Source organism: Saccopteryx leptura, chromosome 5, assembly GCF_036850995.1.
Source record: "Saccopteryx leptura isolate mSacLep1 chromosome 5, mSacLep1_pri_phased_curated, whole genome shotgun sequence".
In the NCBI taxonomy this organism is placed as follows: Eukaryota; Metazoa; Chordata; class Mammalia; order Chiroptera; family Emballonuridae; genus Saccopteryx; species Saccopteryx leptura.
Genome location: NC_089507.1, coordinates 146,760,541 through 146,784,741, shown reverse-complemented (window position 1 = coordinate 146,784,741; position 24,201 = coordinate 146,760,541).

The following is a 24,201-nucleotide window of genomic DNA, read 5'->3' as shown; positions in this document are numbered from 1 at the left end:
GACTGCAATTACATTCTCTGCCACTGCCTTCTATTCTGCCAACGCCCCCACATGAAAGGTGCCTTCGTGGCTGTGTGCAGAGAGGGTCCCCAGTCCTCTGAATCTTAGAGCATGCTCTGCAGCAAGGTGGCCACCCATCCAGAACGAGGCACTGGGCACCCAGCTCACTGATCCCTGTCCGGCAGGTATGAAATCGGTCTGGGCGGGGATGCAGGACTCGGTCACCATGGGGGTCATGTGTAACAGGAGAGGGTACTGTCGACAGGAAGTCTCTAGAGTGCTTCTGCTTTTTCTGGTTAGAAAAATGTGCGTCTGTGCCTGCACAGTGCATTTTGACCGGTGCTGGTTGGTGGTTGTCCTTTGTTTTTAAAAATGTTCAGAACCAAATTGTCTGCTCCCTTGCTCCGTGACCTCTGTTTCAGTAGGCAGCCTCCAGAGAGCCCTGCGCACTTGCCTTTGAGGACTGGAGGTAAGAGGGACATCAGAGATTGTTCCCTCTCCTTCTTGCAAGCTCACGGCCCCCAGTCACGGTCTCAGAAACTCATCCTGGGTCCTCAACTTCCATCTAGAACTGGGTTCTCTCACTGATTACCCATCTGACGTTTGAAAACTTCCAAATCCCCTTAAAATCTTGGAAGACACGGGGCCTTCTTCCTAGTGTTGTTTATAAAGGTCACTGAATGTATCAAACTCCGAAGACTGATATCAAGCGAAGAGTCCAGGCTTGTGACAAATCAGGTTGAACTTGGTTGTAAGAAGAGAGGACGTGATCAAAAATCAACAAAAGACTCGTCACTTCTAATCCCCCTGTCCTTGGCCAGGGAGGCCACCCTTGCAACCTCTGTATAAACCTAAAGAAGGGGCCATTGTCACCGTGCAGAGGGGACTGCACCTAGGAACCTCCTGAAGTCTGGGGCTCAGAAAACTCATTTTTAAAACAGGGCTGCTGGGCTCAGGGATTGTCCCGCGTGGTGCCTTTGCTCTAATCGTCATGTTCTTTGGAGATTTCTGGGGGAAAATGGAGGCCCAGTGAGGAAGGTCTGGTTTCAGAAACAGCGAAGCTAGCCGTGTGCCTGTGAGGATTCCGGCCCGGGTGGTGTGGTCAGGCAGCCAACCCTGCTCCCCGTGCGTGTGGCCGCCTGCTTGTCCCAGCATGGCCTTTCCCTCTTAGCCTCTGTAGGATGTGATGAGGTCTGAGTAACACACGTTCCTTTCTCTGGGATTCTGGTCCAGATATATCTTGCCAGGTCGTGACCCCCTTGGTCTTTGCTGTGAGCCATGAGGTTGGGATTGTCTCCAGGTTAGAGATGGGGCGGCTGAGGCCAGAAGCACAGCTCCCCGGTCCGGGTGGCACAGCCATGGTCCCTCAGCTGTATGCGCCCCCAGCACAGGGGGCCAGGATGGTCCAATGGCTCTCACCCCTCTGTGTGCCTTCAGAGCTAAGAGACGCTTCGATCAATGGAATGTGACAGGTGATGCCTCATGCCAAGGCCTGAAGAGGCCTAGAAGCTTCTGCCTTGGCTCTTTCAGGGGCTCTGGGATAACGTGAACAAGCCACCCACCTCCTCCATCTCAGCCGAGACTGCTCAACCTGCAGAGCTGAGGGAGATAACAAATCACTGGGGTGTTAGGTTATGGCATTTGGGAGTGATTCGTCAGGTAACAATAGGTAACTAAAACAAACACCTAGGTATCTACTTCTCTGGGCCAGCGTTTGAATTGGGGTGCCCAGCACTGCTTACATGTGATTGCATGGATGGTTTAGGCTCCCTGGTCCTGGGTCTCTCTTCTGTATGGGTGTGTTAGACTAGATGCGAGTGGTGACACCAGGTACTGGCCATGCCTCTTCTGCCTCCTCCTTCCACGCTGGGCATTGCTCTCTGCTCTCAAGAGTCTATCTCGGTGTGTTCAGCTTGGGCCTCAGAATCCTACCTAACATAGAGTTCTAGAGTATCGACACCAATAGCTTACAGTTAGCACTTGACATGGAATCTGTTACCCTCGGCACGCTGGTTTCTAAGTTTCTTGCCAGTTGGAACGTCTCCTGTTCTGAGTGGTCCCCTGGTGTTCTCTGGGCAGAGGAGTCAAGCTGCATCGTGTTCTCTCTAGCTCCCTGACCAGCCCGTTAGGACCTCCCCAACCCCAGTCTGCTTCTTACAGCAACCTCATGTTGGTTGCTTTTGGAAATTTTCAGGATTGATAGAAGCCACGGCTCACTGTCCCTGATAATCTCCTTCCCCAGGAAGGCCCTGGAGCCCAAATTTTGTGACCCTTTGGGCTCAGGATGAAGTGAGAAGGAACCATAAGGAAGAGGAGAAGAAGCTGAGGTGGGAGGAGAGAGAAAGAATTAAAACCCGAGGAGAGGAGAGACCCACGCCTGGGGCTCCCGCTCCTCTGGGTTCCTAGCGCAGCTCTGTGTCTGTCTTCTTTGTTTTCATAAAAGCACACCATGTTTTCCTCCTTCCTTGTTCTTCTGTTCCTTCCATACCAGCTTCGCTCTGGCCCCGTATGCTGGACTCAGCTCTTCCTAAGGACAGATCCTTCCGAACTGGCCACAGCGATTGGACAGAAGTCACGGGCTGCGATGGAACCTGTTCTAATGGTCTCTCGGGGAGGTGATTGGGCTGGCTCTGGCCGACTTCCGATGCTGCTGGGAGGCCGCACCGCGCAGCCTTCCACCACACAGTCAGCTCCGTGTCCTCATTGGGCTCCTCCTGAGGCCACCAGAGCATTGGGCAGACCTCGGGCTTGTCGAAGGCTTCCTTGTGTCCCAAACCAGGCTGACTCTGCACCCCATCCCCGGGTCCAGGAATATCATCACCCTTATCAGGTTTCTTTCTTGGTGAACAAGGGTCCGGTCCCCCATTGTTATACAACTCCTTTTTCTGGGGCTTTTACAGAAATAACTGATGCATTTGTCAGAGTGACAGAGTGTTAGGGGAGCTGGACGATGGTCGGGCAGCTGCTAAGGGTCAGATAGCCCTCCCCAGGTCAGTGAACACGGTGTGCGGATCGCAGTCTGTGCTGGGGATGGCAGCGCCCACACCGCACCACGGGGGCAGTACGGCCACCCCTGGGCACAGCACTGCCTGCAGCCCGAGGGCCCGCCATGAGGAGTGGGGGCCTCGTCGGCAGTGGTGTCAGGAAGCCCCGTGGCAGAGGGTGCGGTTGCAGAAAAGGAGCCTGGGAAGACCTCAGGCAGAGCCAGCCAGACCTCCGTCAGGGAGTTCCAGGGCTTCATCACAGGAACCACTTCTGCACAGTAGACTCTGTTGGCACCCAGAGGAGTCTGTGGATGCCCTCACCGTGGGCAGTGCCTTCTGCTGTCCTTTCAAATCAACAGTAATAATGAGGGCCACCACCTTCGGGCGCTCAGTCCAGCTGACCCTCTGCCGAAGCTCTCTGCCTGCGCTACCCAGTTCTCCAGACTCACCAGCCCAGTGAAATGTCTGTGCTGTTGCCTCATTTCGTACTTAAGAAAGCTAAGGTCTGGAAAGGCCGTGTAACTCACTCAGGTCCTGCAGAGATTCAGACCCAGGCTAGACAGATCTGATGTCAGGCTGGTGACCACTCCATGGCAACCGCCGACATCCCAGGGTGTCCCTGCAGGTAAGTCAAGAGCACCCTGGGTTCCTGAGATATGTGCTGAGACGGCCTCACCCTTCCTCAGAACCTGGAACCTGTCCCTCTGTCCTCACTCGGCCATGGAACCCTCTCTAGGGGTGTTAACAGTAGGGGCTGGGAGCATTTAACCCCCTCTCCCATCACCTGGACATTTTCTCTCTCTCTCTCTCTCTCCCCAGCATCCTGTTGGGTCAGGAAAGAACTGAATATTTTTAAAATAGACTTTATATTTTAGAGAAAATTTAGGGTCACATCAAAATTAAGGGGAAAGTACAGAAAAGTCCCATATACCCCTTGTCCTTACAGCTTTCTCTATGGTCAACATCCCAAACCAAAGTGTACAGTTGTCACAGTTGAAGGACTTACACGGACACATCATGATCACCCAACGTCCACGGTTTGCACTGGGCTCATTCTTGCTGTTGTACGTACATTCTATGAGGGTGGATGAATGTAGAATGGCATGGGTCCACCATTGCAGCACCATACAGAATACTTTCACTGTTCTCAACATTCTCTGGGCTCCACACCAGTTACCCCCACTTCCCCACTAACCCTCGGCAACAACTGATATTTTTTACTGGCTCTATCGTTCTGGCTCTTCCAGAATTCATTTATTTGGAATCCTACAGTGTAAAGCCATTTCAAGTTGGGATTTCAGGTGAGTATCATGCACGGACATTTTACCCCTCCCCCTTCATGGCCTGAGACATCATTTCTTTCTAACACTGCATGAAATTCCATTGTCTGAATGTAGTTGTTTGTCTATCCATCACCTCTGGCAGGACAACGTTGGTTGCTTTCAAGTTCAAGCAATTATGAATTGAGCCGTTTGACACACTCCTGTGCAGGTTTTTACATGGACGTAAGTTTTCAACTCGCACGAAATACCAATGAGCATGACTGCTAGATCGGATGATAAAGAGTGTGTTTAGTTTCATAAGAATTGGCTTTGGAAGTGGGTGCGCCATGTTGCATTTCCATCAGCCATGAATGAGCGAGGTTGTGCTTCCTCTGCTCCACCAGAATTGGGTGCTGTCAGTGTCCTGGCCATTCTAATAGGTGTGTAGTGGTGGCTTGTTGTTTTAATTTGTGTTTCCCTGATGACATGTGAAGTGGGTTGGTCTTTTATATATATGCTTATTTTCCATTTGTATATTTTTAAAATGAGGTATCTTTCCTTCCTTATCTTTTGTTCATTTCTTAATTGGGTTGTTCATTTTCTTGTTTAAAGGATTTCTTGTACATTTTGGACAATAGTCCTTCATCAGATGTGTGTTTTACAGATATTTTCTCTCTGTCTGTGGCTTGTCTTCTTGGTCTCTTGACATTTCCTTTCATAGAGCAGAGCAGAAGTGATAAATTTTAATGAAGTCCATCTAGCTCATCAATTATTTCTTTCATAAACTCTGATTTTGCTGGGCTCTCTGTTCTGTTCCACTGATATACTTGTCTATTCTTTTATCAATATCAGATAGTCATGATTATTGCAGTTTGATAGTAAATCCATTCCCTGGCTTTGTTCTTCTCCTTCAATATTGTGGTGTTTATTTTGGTTCTTCAGCTTCTCCACAGAAACTTTAGCTTCAGTTTGTTTATATTCACAAAATACACTGCTCAGAAAAATTAGGGGATAATTCAAAATGAATATGAAGCATTGCAGTATCCCCTAATTTTTGTGAGCGGTATAGTTTGCTGGGGTTTGACTGGGATTGCATTGACTCTATAAATCAAGTTGAGAAAAACTGACAGCTCGACTGAATCTTCCTACCCATGAGCATGAACTGTCTTTTTATTTACTTTTCTGATTACTTCTATTAGACCTCTGTAGTTTTTCTTATAAAAGTTTTTATACATATTTAATTAGATGCATAGCTAAATATTTAGTTTTGGTTGCTAATATAAGTAGTATTACATTTTCAATCTCAAATTCTACTTGTTTAATGCTGACATTTAGAAAAATGATGAACTTTTGTATATTGACCTTGTATTTTGAAACCTTGCTTAAAATTGTTTATTTGTTCCAGAAGTTAATTTATTTTTTTCTGATATTTTATATACATAACCATGTCATCTGTGAACAATGACAATTTCTTTTTTTGCAGTCTTTGTAGTTTTTTCTTTTTCTTTTCTTGTCTTATTGCAATAGGTGAGACTTCCAATAGGATGTTGAAAAAGAATGGTGAGAGAGACATTAGCGACTGGTTTCTGATCTTAGTGGGAACACTCTATATTAAAAAGTATTAAGCATAATGTTAGCTGTTGCTTCTTTGTAGACGTTAGAATTTTGTTTTGATCTCTTCCATGCCTCTCTTGTCAATTTTGTCCCTTCTCAGAAATGTACCCAGACATGTCTTCCTTCTCATGCCTTCCTCTAAATCCACTCCGCCTGGGCTCTTTCCCAAGCGTCCCCTGTGTCAGTGTGATGAAGTCCCAGTCACCAGCGAAGGCAGCCGTCCGTTTCAGCTGGGCCCTGCTGGCCCGGCCGTCCCTGCACTGCTGAGCCTAGAGTCCATCCTGAGCCACGTTGTGAAGGCTGGGTGGTGGACCAGAGCCAACACACAGCATACTTCCCCACCATGTACATTTTTATAAGTGGAAATCCATCGTGGACAAAATGGAGCCTCACTACTTGCTAGAATATCTAATTAATTCAATCCCCCCATTTTCAATCTCTTGGAGATGAATGGAAGGGTTTCTTGTTATTGAGTTCAGCACTTAATACAGCCATCTGTTCCAGTGGGCGTGTGCCCTGTGCTGCCTGCATGGCGTGGGCACTGCTGTCTGCTCCCGTCTCCCTGGCTGTTTGCTTTTAACGTGCCAAAGCAGAGCCTGGCTTTACAGGGAACAATGATTGCCAGAAAAAGAACATGTGGTTGGCCCCTTTGTTACTGTATTGTGTGTGTGTGTGTGTGTGTGTATGTGTGTGTGTGTATGTGTGTGTGTGTGTCTCACAGGAAAGGAAAAGGGTATTTAACATTTTCATGGGTACCCAAAAAATTAGAGCGTAAAGATCATTTGAAAATAAGTTTGTTTTCTCTCCAGTTGAGGCTAAAATGAAACCACATGGATCTGCTGATGTTAATCTACCAATCACTCCCACTCTCCCTTTAAACACCTGGAGGGCTCTCTGAGGGGCTGGAGAAATCTGACACCTGCCTTCCATCTCCCAGTCTCATTTCCTAGCTCCCTCCCCTTCCCCTTGGTTTCTAAATAATTTTCTTCCTTTTCTTTTCTGTTTATAAAAGGGGGGGGGGGAAGTTGGTTGTCTATAAATACATTCTGCTACATGCAGTTTCCATTTTACATGTTTACAAGTTTCCAAGGGGTTGCTTGGGTGTTGACCAGATTTGCAAAATTTGTGAATGTGTCCCTCATTTCCAAATGACAATATCAGGACCCTGTTATCACCACCTTTCTCTCTCTCTGTCTCTCAGTCTCTCTCACTCTGTCTCTCCTCTTTCCAACCCCCCTCTGTCTGTCTGTCTGTCTCTCTCACACACACACAAACACACACACAGAGTCACATACAGGCTTGTGAGCCAATGCAAAAGTAGTTTAGTAATCTAGCAACACTCTTCCTGATGTAATCAATGAACTATCCATGTTTTGTGTCTCAGCCACCCTCAAGCCATTCCACTCTCGGGGGTGAGAAGGGGCTCGGTGGCCCCCAAATTAGTTTGGTTAAGTAGTCCAGGGATTTTTTTTGGACTCACTTTATGAAAAGTTCCATAAAGGTAAAATATTTTTTCCCCATATTAACATTTAAAAAAACCCAATTAATTGACTCAAAGTGCCCCAGGGCAGAGAATCCTTTCCCAATCAGAACCAGCTCCATTTTGAATCATTTAAACCCTCCTTTCTACAGAAAGTGGAAGGGGGCTCTCAGATCTTGTATTCACTTCACAGGACTGAAAATATAAACAAACCCAATGAGAGGCAGATGCAGCAGCCTGAACCTTCGTGGGCGGGGTTTCCTGGAGTGCCTCTCTCTGGGTCAGAGACTCAGAGACTGGGGGGGGGGGGGGGAGAGGGGGAGAGAGGCGGGAGGAGAGGGAGAGAGACAGAGACCAGCCCTCCATCTGCCCTTGGATGGTCAACTGTTCTCTTTGCATAGGATGCCCCTTTGAAACAGTAAACCGGTATCTGCGACACAAGGGGGGGGCTCGTTTGAGGGGGTCCAGGGAGTGAGGGAAGGTGCCCAGGGAGTGCTATTCTACAACTTTCTGTCCGCCACAGTGACTGGCCAGCTCATCCAGGGCTTTCTCTGCTTTTGTGTGCCCAATAGACAATCTTCTACTTGAGATAACAATACGCACTGATGATCAGTCCTTACCTAATAAAGCCAGCTACTTCAGAATGGAAAAAAAAAAGAGCCTCGCACTTTGCATATACATTTTTTTCAAAAGGAAATCTTGCTTTCTTGTCTCATTTTTATGTTGAAAAGCAGGGAAAAGCTGCACTGCACACGCCCCACCCCCCATCCCTTTAATTCCAGGCTTTGTGTCTGGGGATTGGCTAGGGATAGACTTGCAGGAGAGATAATCATAGCTTGCCTGGGTGGGGGCAGGGCTGGCGTTAACCCTGCAGGTGCCAGGCCGCTAGGGGCTGGGGCTGGAGCCAGGCATCCTTGCTCTCCTTCCAGGATCCCACTGAAGGAGGACGTTACCATGGAAGACGGACATGGTCTGGCCACAGGGATGTGTAAATGTGAAATTAATTACATTTCCATTTCCAAAAGCAACATTTGATTATGTATGATGTCAGACAAATATATATATATTTGTGTATATATATTGTTCCCACCATCTGCCCTTGGATGGTCTACCAACCTCTTGGGGTGTGTGTGTGTGTGTGTGTGTGTGTGTGTGTGTGTGTGTGTATACAAACAGCAAAAAAATATAGGAACACCCCACCACCACAATTCCAGCATTCACTGTCGACTGTTAATTATGCTGGTTAATGTGGTTATCATAGGTTATACTTAAGACTATAGACAATGGCATGGGCACTGTGCTACGTTCTCTACAAAGCTAAACTATACTTTCTACAGCAGCCTGAGAACAGAGGTATTACTTCCCTCATTGGACCAACAAGGAAACATTTTTGTATACTTCTTTCAAGTTCTGTTTCTCCGGTGGTGGCATTTAAGGTACTTAGTTATGTTTATCCCGCGGATGGTTTCTGTTTCTCACTAAACAAGGTGAGACGCTCCATCGTGCTACAAATCATGTGTAAAGTTTTTAAAATGTATTTTAACTAAAAAAAAAAAAAGTTCACTCATTTCTCCCATCACACATGTTTCAATCACTCCGTAAGCTCACATGCATCTTGATGGCTTTGGTCACTTCTTTCTATTGAAATGTGTGTGTACGCACACAGGTTTACTCCTGTGAAAAAAACAGCTTTATTGGTATGTTTTGTGCACGAAGCTAACTATTTCAAATTTAGGCCCAACTGCCAGAAATTTCCCAGATGTCAAGCAGTTTTGATGCTTTTGTTGCATACCCCAAATACTTATGAATAAAGCTCTCTCACTGTGGGCGTCATCTGAAGATGGGACTCGGGAGTGGCCCGCCAGTGCTCACCAAAGGCCTCTTGCTCTGGGGCTCATACCCCATCTGGGCCTGCTGCATGTGTTTGCTTTCTCTACTCACTAACGGTGCATGGAACACGCCCAACTCATCCTCAAAAGACTGATGTTTAACTGGTGACTACTTCCTAACATGTGATCTGCAAGTTGGGTCTGTTGTTTCCATAGATTTCCATTTCATTTTTAAAGTATTGTGATTTTTACATTTTTTATCTCCTTTAAATGAAGCCATACATGTGTTTCCTATTCCTCCAAAAGGAAATAGAGGTACAGAATGTTGATTTGATTTACACATGGCTTCACCCTGAATGTAGGCACCAGTGTTCAGGACTTGGCTGTTTACCCGCAGGACTCAGAGACAGTAGTGTAGCGAGGGGGATGGCGAGGGGGGTCTATCATGCCCCGGGTGCCACTCGCAGAGGGGCGCCAAATGGTCTCCAAGACAAACAAGAAAAGCGTAGTAGAAGGGGAGGGGGCCGATACAGTGTCCTGGCCCGGGCACCAGCTATGCTCTGGTGCCACTGCTCAGAGATCTGTGCTCCTCTGCATGGGCATTCTCTCATTTCCCAGGGAAAGAAAGCTGGTGGGTAGGCCGCCTGTTACAAGGAGCATGACAGGTAGGTGCTCTAACCTCTGTTCCCGGTTGAACGCTCCAGGTGGGCATGCTGTTATTGGGGCAGGTCTGTGGTGGTCCAGGCAACTGCAGGAGAGGATGCCCTATGGGTGCTGGTGAGCATTCTTGGATACCATGGTGGATCCTTAGGAGGTTGGGGAGCCACCAGGAGGGGCCCGTTCTGTAGGGAGTGATTTCAGAACTGATAGCTGGTGTTTCCGTAAACACGACCTCCGAGGGCAAATGAAGGAAGAGGAAGGGAAGGAGGGCGTTCTCCATGCGGGCTCCCTTCTTGGTCCAGGCGTCTGACCACCCAGGCATGGTATAGTTTGCTTTTTTCCTCATGAATCAGCTGGGAACGTTCTCTCTTTTCTGGGACCCACTTTGGTCATGCCAGATACCTCTTCAGCCCCACCTCTGAATAATCCATTTCTATTAGAATCAGTTTTCTGAAACCAGTTCGGATATTCTGGATCATCCTCCGACCCCTATTGTGACCACTTCGTTTCTGTTGTGCGAGTTTTGGTGGCAGATGCACTTGCTCACTTGCTTGGATATCTGTTCGCGTCTCTGCTTCAGCAACCTCCCCCTTTGCTTTTGGGCCTCAGCTGTCTGTGTCTCCCCAAGATTGGTCAGTCACATGAGCTGATGGCTGAGAGTCCCATCCTGGGATCGTATTCCAGGAAAATCTGACATGTGATTCTGGGAAGACTTGTAAGTCCACCCATCGAATGATGACCAAACATAGGCAGCAGTGGACCAACTCGATGGCTGTATAACGTGCTGTGTGGGCTTTACCTGGGAGTTTGTCAGGAATGCAGATTCCCAGGCCCTGCTCAAGACCTGCTGAATGGCGGTATGCACCAGGCGCCTCATGACTTTCGAGAAGCACAGGGCTATGTGATCTCTGAGTCCCTTCCAGCTCCAATCACGGGGAGTCTCCACTTTCCTTCCATGTTCCAATGCTCCATGCAGCTCCTTTCTTGTTCTCCTTTCCCTGATGTGCTTGCTAAGACCCATTTCTCGGTGACACAAAGAAAAGACACCCTGTTCTGTGCATTTCCAATGTCCCTGCAAGGGGCTTCCTCTGCCAGAGGAAGCCGGGACTCAGGGGGTTAAACGTAAAACACATTACCATAGGACAGCTGCCAAGGCATCCCGTTCTGAAACCTGATAAATGAAAAATGGGCATGGTATCAAATTTAATCACATTTGTATTCAGATGTTGTTGAGAGCAGACACTGATTTATGAACTAGCAACAGACACCAGATTTCCTTCCGATGTTATATACATATGAATGGGTGGATGGATGGATAGATAAACAGACAGCGAGATTATGTTGCAAATTACATAGCACCAGCCCTGTGTATAACCTAGATCTCATCAAACTGATATTAAAAAAAAATACCACAGATATAATTAATTTTTTCCTAGGGAGCAGCCGGCTGTTGGTTAACATTCACCCTGGATCGCAAATGGATCTTTCAAAAGGATATTCTTTCTTAATTTGGGAAATGTTGAAAATGGCCGTGCTTTGCACCCTGGCTTTAGACTATTTATTTATAGAGAATACTCTTTACGGGAAGGAAAGGGGGAGAGAGGAATGTTTAAACCAGTGTCGTGGTCTGCTGTAGACTCTTCTGCTCTCCTCCACAGCTCCATTAAAAATGTCAACAGTGCAAAGAGCTGGTGAACATCTGGGACCTGGAGCTGAGACTCGGGCTTTTGGAAGAGCTGTGAGGTGCCAACGTGCTAGAGAGAAGCATTCCACATGGGTTAATAGTGAAGATCACAGCCTCAGACCCAGGAACACACCTAGAAAGGACAAGGTTCCTTGTTCTGTAGACATTCAGAATTTTGAAGATGAGTCGTCCAGATAAGACTCTCTATTTTAGGATCGGTCCTTCGATTGTATCAGTAGACATCTAGCATCTCTGAAGGGTGACTCCTTCACCATGCCCTCTGTCTCTGCCTTTTCCTTGCAGAGATGACTCATATTTGGCAAATCTGGTTAAATTTAATTCATCTTTCAGTGGTCACATAGATACATTTATTTTCTTTCAACAAACATTTATTGAGACCTTATGTGGGACTGTGCACAGAAAAAAATAAAAATAGAGCTATAGAATAAAATAACAATATTTAAAAAGGTGTCCAGGATGATCAAACTCATGGTTTCTCATTTATTAAAAAAAAGGAGTACCTAGTATCTAGGGACAGGTCAGAAAAATGTAGACAGCTTCCATACAATAAAGAGGGATACTGAATTTGCAGGGAGTTAGGGTAGTCCAGAGAAGAAATACCTAAATCAGACTGGGAATGTATCAGCCCAAAATTTCTGGAAGTGTTGGCACCACGTTGCTCCCCTGGGGTTTCAAAAGGTTCATCTTCTGAAACATTTGAGAAGTGGAAACCTCTTTACAGTCGGGGCCCTGGGAGAGGCATTCACAGATCCAAGATGCCATCTTAAATCAGGACTCTGCAAACGTCCCACTCACCCAGAATTGAGGAAAGATAGTATCTGAGCTAGCACAAAGTCACATACATATTGGTCTTCGTTTTATCATTTCTTTGTCATTTTCTTCCGTATCACTCAGGTTCCCCAGAACCTGTCTGAAGACATCAGCTGAGCTACATCACAGGGTGGGATACAACAGGTAGGCAGGTGGTAACTTTCCCTCCTGTACCCTTGCAAACACATGTCCATGCATGAAACTTCCCAACATACGCTCAGAAAGGGCCATCCCTTACCTCTGATGGGGACCCTCTTTGTCCTCAGCCACAGACTGTGGCTTCATAGACATGCACTAAGTTCCATTCATCTCGGACGACCCAGCCTCTGTCAGAATATCTGGAATGTGAGAGGCTCTACAAGTAACGGTTAAACGAAGAGAAAAGGTTGAAACAACATTAAAGGGAGGGAGCTTAGCCAGACTTGAGGTTTTAAGACCTCTGTCTCACGTTGATATTTTTATGCTGTCTTGAGTGCGAATGTCACAGTTTATTTTCCTCTCAATGACTATGTGCAAAGTCCATTTATCCTTTATGCGTCATGTCCTTAGTAAAGCAAACCAAATGCCATATATATATGGCATTTTTTTTTCTACAATGCCAAGTATTTCCTCTGAATGAAAGCACTTTTGACCCATAAAAATATAAACAGTGATCTCAGGTAAGTGCATAAAGATAATGTTTCTTGTTACCAATACTATGTGCTCAACCATCCTCAACGCATTTGTCATGGTCTCAGGATACCAACCCAATGTGAGTTAGCAGCATTTTAATAAATGTTCCCATGAAAGCTTGTTCACTGGAGTTACGCATAGTGGGAATTTTAACACTTTATAGGTCAACAGGCTATCTTGGGGGAGCCTGTCTATCTCTCCCACCTATCGATGAACCCAAGGAGGGCAAATGATACCTGGCCCTCAGCTGGTGCTTAAAGGACATTTTCTGAATGTTGAAGGAGGCTTAGCCACTAGTCACAATGAGCTCTTCTCTAGGTCACTGAACTGTGGGGTCCTGTATTCCCGCCTGTAGAGAGGGAGGCTGTCACTCGCTGGGATTTGTAGCCCTTCCAGCTCCATTATGCTGACTCTGTTCATACTGGTACCTGAAAGAGTTCTTGCTTTTCTGGACAGTGTGAGGACTAGAGTTATTACCAGATGAAATGTTGTCACCTGGAAAAATCTGATGGTCTCAAATATGTCAGTAGGCCTCTTTACCTTCTTAAAAATATGTGAAAATAATACCTTAATTATGAATCAAGGTTGAAAAAGCTTACTAATGTTCGTTGACATAGTTTGATGTGCAAAAGTTTCTTAATTCTAAGGAAACAAAAAACACACCATTTTAATAAGGTTTTGCATTGCAGATAAAAAAAGCAGGACTTTTTTCTTCTTCTGAAGTTATACTAGAGACAAGATGGGGCTTAAGGAACATTTTGTAGAATAACAGATGTATCCAGCTTAAAAAATAAATTGACTGCAACTTTTCATCTTTTTTGTTGTCATGACATTTTGAAATTAGTGATGCTAGAGCCCTCTGTCTATATATACCTGCTACACAATATTTTTTAATGAGGGTGTTAGGACCTCCCTGGACCATCCTTCCAACTTAGTGACGTTTAGTGGGTCTAAGGGTCTGGATCCCGCTTCCAGCTCTGCCACCTCCTGCCTGTGTGATCAGAACATGTGACTCTGTTATTTTGTGTGTGTTTTTATTTACGACACAAAGCTATTGCATATGATGATTTCTTTTTTCACTTTGGGTCCAGTTTTCTCCCTAATAGAGCCACGTGTTGCATAATGACGGTTTGGTCAACCACATACCGTTAGTATACAGTGGTGGTCCCATACTATTTACGTACATGAGCATACGTGTGTACTAGCCTAATGCACCTGGGTGTGTGTGAGTACGCCATGGTGCGTGCCTGTCAACAGGAGTGACAGGTGATGCATTCCTCGAAAGGTATCCCCGTCATGAAGCGGGGCATGACCATCTTTAAACTGAATGTTCTGTGACCTCAGAGCTTTCCCTGATGTACAAGCTGCGGGAAGTATGGGCCGCACGTCGGCACCTCTCCAGCATGCTGACCTGAATTCATTCTAAGGTTCACTCATTTACCGTGCTGTCTTATTATGGCGCAGTTCAGTGGACAAAAGATGAGCCGGTGAAGTGTTCACGCAGTTGTTAGGAAGAATCGCCTCATTGAGAAGGAGCAGTTAGAGCTGGGATGTCAGATAATAGAAAATGACATGCTCCACTGGTCTTGTGTCTGAGAACTGGATGAGATGGGGCTTTTGCATCTTCCTAGAAGAAAGGAAAAGTGTCTTAGTTCTGTGCAGTTCAGGGTGTGGATGGGAAAGAACATTTGTTTTAGGCATCTTGGGAGCCTTGGTGGTGTTGGAGCTCAGATAAAAATAAGAGTCCCTGGGCCATGGGGCAGTCTCATACTCCAGCAACTGTTGGAATGCACGTCGAAGCATCTTATTTTTAAAAGGCTTTTTGTGAGCCAGATGTATAAAGTTGCAACATTTATTTAGCTCAACTGGAGACCCTCTGAGATGAAGCCAACAGATTCCTTCTATGCAAACTTGGCTCATTCTAAAGGGCCCCATGTGGTCCATCACCGTCCTTCAGGAAAACGAGCCACTGGGGACGAGGTCAGGAAGAGTCTGTTTCTCTAAACAACAAACACATTTTCTGAGCTTTCTGGAGAAGGGTGGAATTACCAAAGTAGAACTGTGCTGCTCCTTGCTATGGGCATCTTTTGTTGGTTTTAAGCAATCATTTATTCCCTACTCCAAGTTTAAAAAGGAAGAGAAATATCCATGTGTGTGTGTGTGTGTGTGTGTGTGTGTGTGTGTATGGTATATATATACGTGTGTATATATGGTATATATATGTGTGTATATATGGTATATATATATGATATATATATGTGTGTGTGTATATATGAATAGGCAATCACATACACTTCATTTTTTGCTATTATCAGAAGCAAGACAAATAAATTAGTAAATAGAAAGCAGTGAAAAAATGTTTTTGATAACAGTGTCCACTCGGGTATTGTGTCAGCCCACAGTCATTTAAATCAAGCAGTCGGTTGAGAAACAGTGTTGGGCGGGTTCAGCTGTGCTTGGACCTGAAACAGGAGTAGGCATGAGAGACTCGATGGAAGAGGAGAAGTGTGTCTTCGTTGTGGGAACGGGCTGTGTAGAGGAAAAGAAGCAGCAAATATCTCCCCAAAACGGGGGTCAGTGATGCATCAGGCTACAAGACCGGGACAGGGTCTGGTCACAGAGCTCATTGCCAAGCTGACGTGTATGGAGACAATGCTGACAGGTGAGCAGCAACTACAGTCAGAGCAGGTTACCACAGGGGAGTTCGGCGGTGGAGAGCATGACGAGTGTGCCCCGGCCACAGTCTGGCTATCTTTTCGGCTTCCAGAGTCCGTGAGACTCCATGACATTTGGGAAGCATTCCTTTTGGAATAGCTGTTGGAAAGGGTGTGGGACCCTGGCTAAGGACATGTGGTTTCACGAGAAACTTGACGGAAAACATTTCCAGGGGAAGCCAGAACTAGATATAAATTTAAATGCACTTTAAATGAAAACAGGTCTAGGATTCATGCTCTATTTATTAGGGTTGTGGAAGGATGAATGAAGAAAGGAAAAGCATTCAAGTATACAGAAAATACAACTTTCTATAAAATGAAAATTAACAATATTACCCTTAACCGTCCTCAGAATTTTGGTGCTCTTATCAGCTTCCCACATGTTTAAAATAATCCCTCCTCAAAAATAAATAAATAAGTAAAACAATCCCTCTTCAATCAACAATAAGCCAGGTCACCACACGCATTGCGCCATGCCGTTTCTTTTTGCATCCTTTTTAAGGACCAGGGGATTTTGATTACCATATGCACAACTGATACAACTCATAAGTTGCAACTGTTTTTATGATTTTGGAAAGACAAACAAACCAACTTTGAGTTGCAGTCAGAAATGGAAGATATGCTTTTTCTCCTGGGAACTAGAAACAGAGGAAAGGTTTGGACAGAATAGTTTGGGGAGACATAAAGCCACAGGGGGAAAAAAAAACATATTGAGCCTGAGAACTGCTCTTCTTAATGCTGAGACATGCAACCATGAAAGTAATGTGACTCAGCACAAAGTTGTCATGGCAGAATAGGGCCATTCCTCCCAGGAATAGGGGGAAGACGTAGCCTCTGAAGCTCTAGACCAGGGGTCTCAAACTCGCGGCCCACGGGCCACATGCGGCCCGCCGAACAATTTTGTGCGGCCTGCAGACTAATCCACGAAGTTCAAAATATTTTGGATAAAATTAAGTAAGCCTAGGGGCCTACTTGTATTTTTCATTTCTCTAGCATCCTAGCTAGATATTAGCTTAGTTAACAGCAGTTGTGATGCGAACTACAGTTTCTGGTCGTTTTGTGACACTGAGTAAACTGCATGGACGATTGTGCTTGTTGTACTGATTTTTTTTTGTTTTCAACTGCAGTGAGAAAAGTGTTGCGTAACAGTTGCCTTTTGTAGACCTAGTGCGGCCCGCTGAATGGCTGTGATCTTGCTCTGCGGCCCACATGCTGAGTTGAGTTTGAGACTCCTGCTCTAGAGAGTAGATACCAGCTTTATATAACCTTTCTCAACTCTGATAGCCTCTACTCCAAGTCTCTGGGATTACAGTGATACTCACCCTGTACAATCAAAATACTAGAGAAATAGTTTTTAAAAAGTATTACTTGGGGGAGATGGAAAACCAGTCAGTTAATGATATCAAAAACTATCTAAGTAAGAATGTCATTTAAATCAATTCAAAGCAATTTTTTTAAAGATGAAATTAGAACTGTGAAGAAAGAGATTCTAAACACTTCTTTTAAGGAAATAAAGGGCTGTAAATGGAAATTAGTGGTATAGTGCTCATTATTATTTTATTTTATTTACTCATTATTATTTTAAAGTAATGAACTCCGTTGCTATGATCTTTACCTAGATTATATCTCGGTTGTTTCTGTAAATATAATAAAGTACGTGGGTTTATGTGGGTGCACTCACACGTTCTCCAACATCATTTACTAATAAGATCTGCAAATTCTTTTATAAGGAGGGTGTGGGCCAGACCAAGGTGGGCTAATTCTACTCTATACCCCTAAACAGTCACCACTTATGTTGCCAGTCAACCTGCCACCTGCCAGGTGGCCTCAAGTCCGGTTATGCCTTCATTTAGTTAGTTAGTTTGTTTGATTTTTCTTTTAATTTCATTCCATTTCAGTTTTGACCAATATCATTGGGGGAAAATGAGGTTACAATAAAAGGCAATTCTTTTTTCCTCCAAACATTTCATTCTGCAGACTTGTATATAAGCCTTATCGAATCCTTTCTGTGCTGAAAACTGAAGTAGAGTGTGATGAATGGTTATTTATGAAGAGATAAAGAAAACTGAAGAATCCAGCATCTATCTTGCTGGGGATGAGATAGGAGGCACAGAGGGACATGTTTATAAACGGCCTTGGTGCAGAGAAGCAAGGGTGAGTCTTATAAACATTTGCAAGAGAGAACCCAGACTCAACTAGAAATGTAAACAACAATGTCTTCCTCCTCGGGAACAGTCCCCAGGTCCCATTTTGACTTGGAAATCAGCCTACTGGCCAGTCTGTATTTTACAAACCGTTATCCTGGTTTGAAAACATATATGACTGTGTTGTAAAGTATTACACACATTTAAATCTGGTGCTTTCAAAGCAGAGGTCCCATGGTTACAATGCCTCCCCTGCCCCCAAGGAACGGCAACTCCCCATTAAGCTTGGTACAGTAAGAGGGGGTCGCTACGCTGAGTGTCCCCAGGCAGGGCCAAGCTCACTGTCCACCTTTCATTACAACGAGCATTTTGATAACCTTTCCATCAGCCTTCTCTCAGCGTGCATGTTAGAATGGTGCAGTCTTCTTTTTATTTTTTATTTTTTTGATCAATGAAAGAATGAATTATAGAAAATATTTTCCAGTTGTCATTTTGAATTTATCTATTCATTTTTTTCTCTTTCTAACAGAAATACCTTCTCAAGGGAATAGTATGATTTTGGAAGCCAGTCAGTTCAGGTTGTTGGGGGGTTTGCAGAGCGCTGGGATAGGTGTGAGATAAAACGCCAAGATGGGTACATGCCCAGAGGGCTGACCACCTACTGAGAAAATAGCAGCAAGGATGATGGAACCAAAATGGGAAATCTAGACCATGCAGAAGTGCCCAGTTTAATGAGGGCAGAACTTCTGGCCACTGTAGAGCAAAAATATGGGCGGACTTTCTCCCCTCAACACAAGATTAAGCCAAAGAAATGTGTGTATATTTCAGCATTCTGAAAATTTTCTAAAGAAAAGCAACAAAATGATACATGTTTATTCCTCAAAACAACAACAACAAACCCTAAAAACCCACTACAACTTTGGGTAAAATCAGCAGGAGTCCATGGCCTTTGTGTCTGGGATTCTTCCCAACTATAGTTATGCTGGTGTCATTGGCGATTTGGGGGCCAGACATAGGGAGGAAGGAGGAGGCTGCTCCTGAAAACCAGAGGTGCCAGGCTTGACTCAAGCAGAGGGCATAGATCTACACCTGGTAATATCGTCTGTCAGTAAAAGCAGCACAGTCGGTAAGAGAAGGATGAGAAGAGTCTGCAGCCCTGCTCGTCTGAAGTAGACTCTTTTGAGGTGGGTGGTGGACTATATATTTATACAGGAGATACAAGAAGGTGGAAAGCCTAGGGTCCTGACTTAATGAATGAGTTTGGTTTGATACGCAGACCAAGCCCTCAGTTCAGTTTCTTTCCAGCATGGCCTGGGAGCTTGGACCTTTTTTCTGACTAATCGTCAACTCCTTGAGGCCGCAAGGAGCAATGGTCAAGCCCCTGGCTAATGGTCACATGGTATGAGTTCTAGTAAATGAAAGAAAAGAGAACATCCTACCTTAAGTTGTGCTTCAGCTTCTGAATCCTAGGATGGTTGGAATGACCCTTGACCACATCCTCCTGAAATCAGAGACCGCAGGACCTGAAATAATGATTTACTGCCTTGACCTACTCCGAACCAGTCACCAGGACCCATGACCTGAAGTCCCCCTTGTGATTACACACAATCCAGCCCCATAACTCCTTCTGTATGTGAATCATCCGGGACTCGGGAGTTTTGCAGCATAAGTCCGCCCATTCTCCAGATTGGTACTAATGCTCCTAAACAAATTCTCTCCTCCAACGTAATTATAGTAAAAATACAATCTATCAGAGAACTACTTAGATGGTTGCATATTTATATGTTTACACTGGAGAACAAGAACAGTAGTTTAAATTTGCTAATTTATATTTTCATCATTAAGAGCGCCTTAAACACAGACTAAGTAGAAGAAGGAAGACTACAATATCAATATAATAGAATATAATTAAGTAATAAAAGTAGAGAAAAATTAACAAATTCAAAAATTAAATATGAAATTTGATTGAGTGAAAATACTCCAGGAAAAAAAAAATAATAAAAGAAACCCAAATTACTGCTATCAGGAGTGAAAAAGAAAATATCACCGCACATCCTACAGAAATTGGAAAGATAATTAAGCAGTGTCATGAATAAATTCAACAACTTCTGCCTAATGGATGGATATATTCATAAAACGACTAAGCAAAACTGACAGAAGAAGAAATAGAATTAGAATAGTCCTATACTTGTTAAACCACCAAATTTTCAGTGGGAAAGAAAAATAGCTTTTCCTACAAAGAAAACCTCAGGCGCCAAAAGTTTCCCTGTTCGAGTCCTACCAAACCCTTCCGGTAGATTTGAGGATGCCAGTCTTCCAAAAAGGCTGACTGGGAATGAAGAGGCAGGGAAACCTTGCTCTAGCCTGTTCTATGCGGCCAAGTTAAATATGACACAAAATCTTCAACGTGACCTAATAAGAAAAGACAGCAAGGATCAACATCTACCCTAAACTTGTGCCCAATTCCTCCATCTATCTTAGCAAATAGTCACATGATGCCTATCTCATAAATGAAACGTGAGCAAAACAAATGAACAGAAAGAAATCAGTTATTGCCATGCACTGCTTCATTAGAATAAAAAAATGTAAATGAAAGGGGTCATCTTAATAAACGCAGCAGAAGAAGTACATGAACAAGACTCTCGGCCGAATGATGGTAAAACCTCCACCTGGCAATTCTCTGGGAATGCAGGCAACCCTTCCATCGGAGAACAAGCACTGTCCAGAAATCTGTGGCCTGCATCACACTGCATGCTGAAATAGAAAATGGGTTTCCTCCACGGTCGGTGCCAAGTCACGAATGGGTCGCTCTCAGCACTTTTATTTCCCACTCTCCTGGGTACCAGCCAGCATTGTCCGGAGAGATAAACACGTGGAAGGAGAAACGGTTTGGAATAGAAAGAATGTAGTCCAGCCTTTGTCACAGATGGCGTGCTTGTTTAATTGCTTGCTTCCTTTGGTTTTGTATTTTTATTTTATTTTTTACCATCACAGGAAGAAGCTTCATCTCCTAGATGGGGACATCCCCTCCTCCCCCTCTTAGGATCACCTGGGCCTTGGCCACCCGAGTTCCCCTCTTCACTGGGGCAGGGAGGGCAAGGAGTCAGAGCTTCTGCAACCCTGATCACATGCACAGAGCAGCCTGCTCCCTTCTCCCATGTCCTGTTCCCCTTCTTGTCCCCTGTCCTTCACATTCTTTCTTCCTAAACCACAGCACACATTGCTTTTTAGATACCATACAGTGAACTGTTTTAAAATATCATGTACAGTGCTCACCGCCTGCCTCCCCCTGTTAGAATACACACTTGATGACGAGGCCAGGGGTTTGGTGCTGAGGGGGCAGTTTGGTTCAGGGATGTACCCCAAGGACCGGGAATGGTGCCTGGCATGTGGTGAGCTCTCAGTTTTTGTTTAGAATGAATGAACCCGTGAATGCATGGGCTGGACAGGAGGACTAGCACCCCCCCCCCCCCCCCCCCGTGGGAGACAGACCACGGTTGTTTTGTTGACAAGGAAGCTGACACATACACGTTAGAGCCCTACAGTAGGTCTGTGTACTGACCTGGCCTGGGCAGCCTGGGCTGACTGAACACGTGGGGAGAGTGGACCCCCGGGAAGACCTATTCCCATTGTCCTCTGCTGCTCTCGGCTGTCAGGCACGATTCAGCCTGAGGAGAGGGGAGCAGAAGCACTACGTCCTTGGAGGGCGTCTTGGGACCTGGTGTGGCAGAAATTTTAATTCATAACTTCTAGGAGTGGGAGGGACCCTGCTGAGCGACATAAACAAGCCCTGGAACAAAGATATGCAAGATATGCGTGAGGCAGTTCCCTGCGGCACCTAGCTGCTCAGATACGCAGGGGCCTGGGGGGCTAGGCTACCACAGAGAACACCTGAGGTCTCTTCTCTTGGTGGCAGCGCCAGCAACTTTGTCTCAGGAATGCCGTCCCCCCTAACGAAAAGGACTTGCCAGCAGTCCTGCTGTGGAGTCTGGCGGCTTCTCTTCTGGACAGGACAGACCACACGGAGCAGGGGACGGTGCGGCCTGCACCTGTCTTGAAGCACAGCATCAGGGACTTGTGAGGACTTCCTGCAGGGATCTGGCAGTCAGATGCCGGCTCATTAGCTCTTAGCTGCGGCCCGACCACGGGCAGCAACCCTCCTTTATATCCATGCATTCTCCCCCCGCCGCTCTGAGAATGCCCACGCTGCACGCTCTTGCAAAGGATGCTTGGATTAAAGCCTTACTTCTGTCCCCACTCCCTGGAGCGTCTTTTATCATTGAAGAAATGGAGCCTTTGTCATTTCTGTTCAAAAGGAGTGGGGCTCAGAGAATGGACCCCAGAAGCATCTCAGTTTGACATGACGACACTGTTGGCTGCGACGTGGAGGCCTGTGTCCTCAGCACGCTGGCAAACAGGACGGTGGCAAGGGAAGTGTGGACTATTTATGCTGGTGCTGGGCTAATGCATGCACCCCTGGCCTCTGGACCAAGGCTGGAGGGAGAGAGGTGACCACTGGGCCAGGACCAGGCTTCCCTTGTCATCACACTGCTGCTTCCTGAGTGCACACCGCACGCCAGGTTCTGGGAGAAGTGCTGTGGACAAATGGGCCTCCATCACCGTTCCCAAGGAGACAGTAGTTCAAAGCAAGTCTCCCCATTTTGTGCACTCTATTCCCTATCAACCCGTCCACTCTGGCACTCAGAGACCTCCACTTTGAGTCAACACACTTGCCTTGTACCACCACAGAGTCCCAAGGTCTACAGATCTGTAGGAGGCATCCCTCCTGAGATTCTTGTAGAAGCAAAGCTTAGGCTCAGGGGGTTGGTATCACATGCATCTCACATGGTTTTAAACGCATGTGGAGAAAATATCGAAGACAATTATGTTACCAATGTTATTAGGAGAGTAAAGAGATGTGAACAAGTAAAATGTGAAAATCAATCGACAGTTGTCAGGTTAAGTTGGTTATGTAATGTAAAATCCTGAGAACCACCAAAATACCCTCACAGACAAATTTACTTAAAATACTGCAAATAAATGAGAGTAAAACTAAAAAAAAGAAAAGGAAAGCAACTCATGGGAAGACAAGTAGAAGAAAAAGGAAATAAAAAAAAACAAATAAATAAACAAAAATAAATAAATAAAATGACAGACCTGAGTCTTAGCATATCATATACAAACTTGAACACTGAGTTTGAAAAGATAGATTTAAAACAGGAGCCAATTCTATGCTGTCTAAAGGACCTTGTTTCATATTTGACATTATTATATGGGAAGGAAAAGATAAAGTATGCCATGCAAACATGAATCAAAAGAAAGATGCGGCATTTTATCAGATAAGATAAATTCTGGAGTAAAGAAAGTGACCAGACAGTGGATAGAGTGTCAGACTGGCATGCAGGGACCCAGGTTTGAAACCCCAAGGTCACCAGCTTGAGCACAGGATCGCTGGCTTAAGCATGAGATCAGAGACATGACCCCATGGTAGCTGGCTTGGGCCCAAAGGTCGCTGGCTTGAGCCCAACGTTGCTGGCTTGAGCAAGGGGTCACTGGTTTGGCTGTAGCCCCCCAGTGAAGGCACATATGAGAAAGCAATCAATGAATAACTAAGGTGCTGCAACAAAGAAAAACGGTCTGGCGATCCTGCTGCTACAGCATCTTCAGTGTTTTTTAGGGTCAGCTACACATTTTAGATTTTTTTTTTTTTTTTTGTATTTCTCTGAAGCTAGAAACAGGGAGAGACAGACAGACTCCCGCATGCGCCCGACCGGGATCCACCCGGCACGCCCACGAGGGGCGACGCTCTGCCCACCAGGGGGCGATGCTCTGCCCCTCCGGGGTGTAGCTCTGCCGCGACCAGAGCCACTCTAGCACCTGGGGCAGAGGCCAAGGAGCCATCCCCAGCGCCCGGGCCATCTTTGCTCCAATGGAGCCTCGGCTGCGGGAGGGGAAGAGAGAGACAGAGAGGAAGGAGAGGGGGAGGGTGGAGAAGCAGATGGGCGCTTCTCCTGTGTGCCCTGGCCGGGAATCAAACCCGGGTTCCCCCCACGCCAGGCCAACGCTCTACCACTGAGCCAACCGGCCAGGGCCACAGCTACACATTTTAAATCAAAATTTTTCTAATAGGGGCTACTTGTTTTCTTTCTTGACCACTGGATGGACGATGCAAGGTCGATGTCAACTTTATGAGAATGCTCTGAACCTCCCACCAGCAAGACCTAGTAGTCTCCTTCTCCTCTGAGGCTCCATGCTGGCAAAGCTTTTGTCGACGCAACTGCACCTTGGAAAGGACACTTTTATTACCTCATGTTTTATTCATCAAAA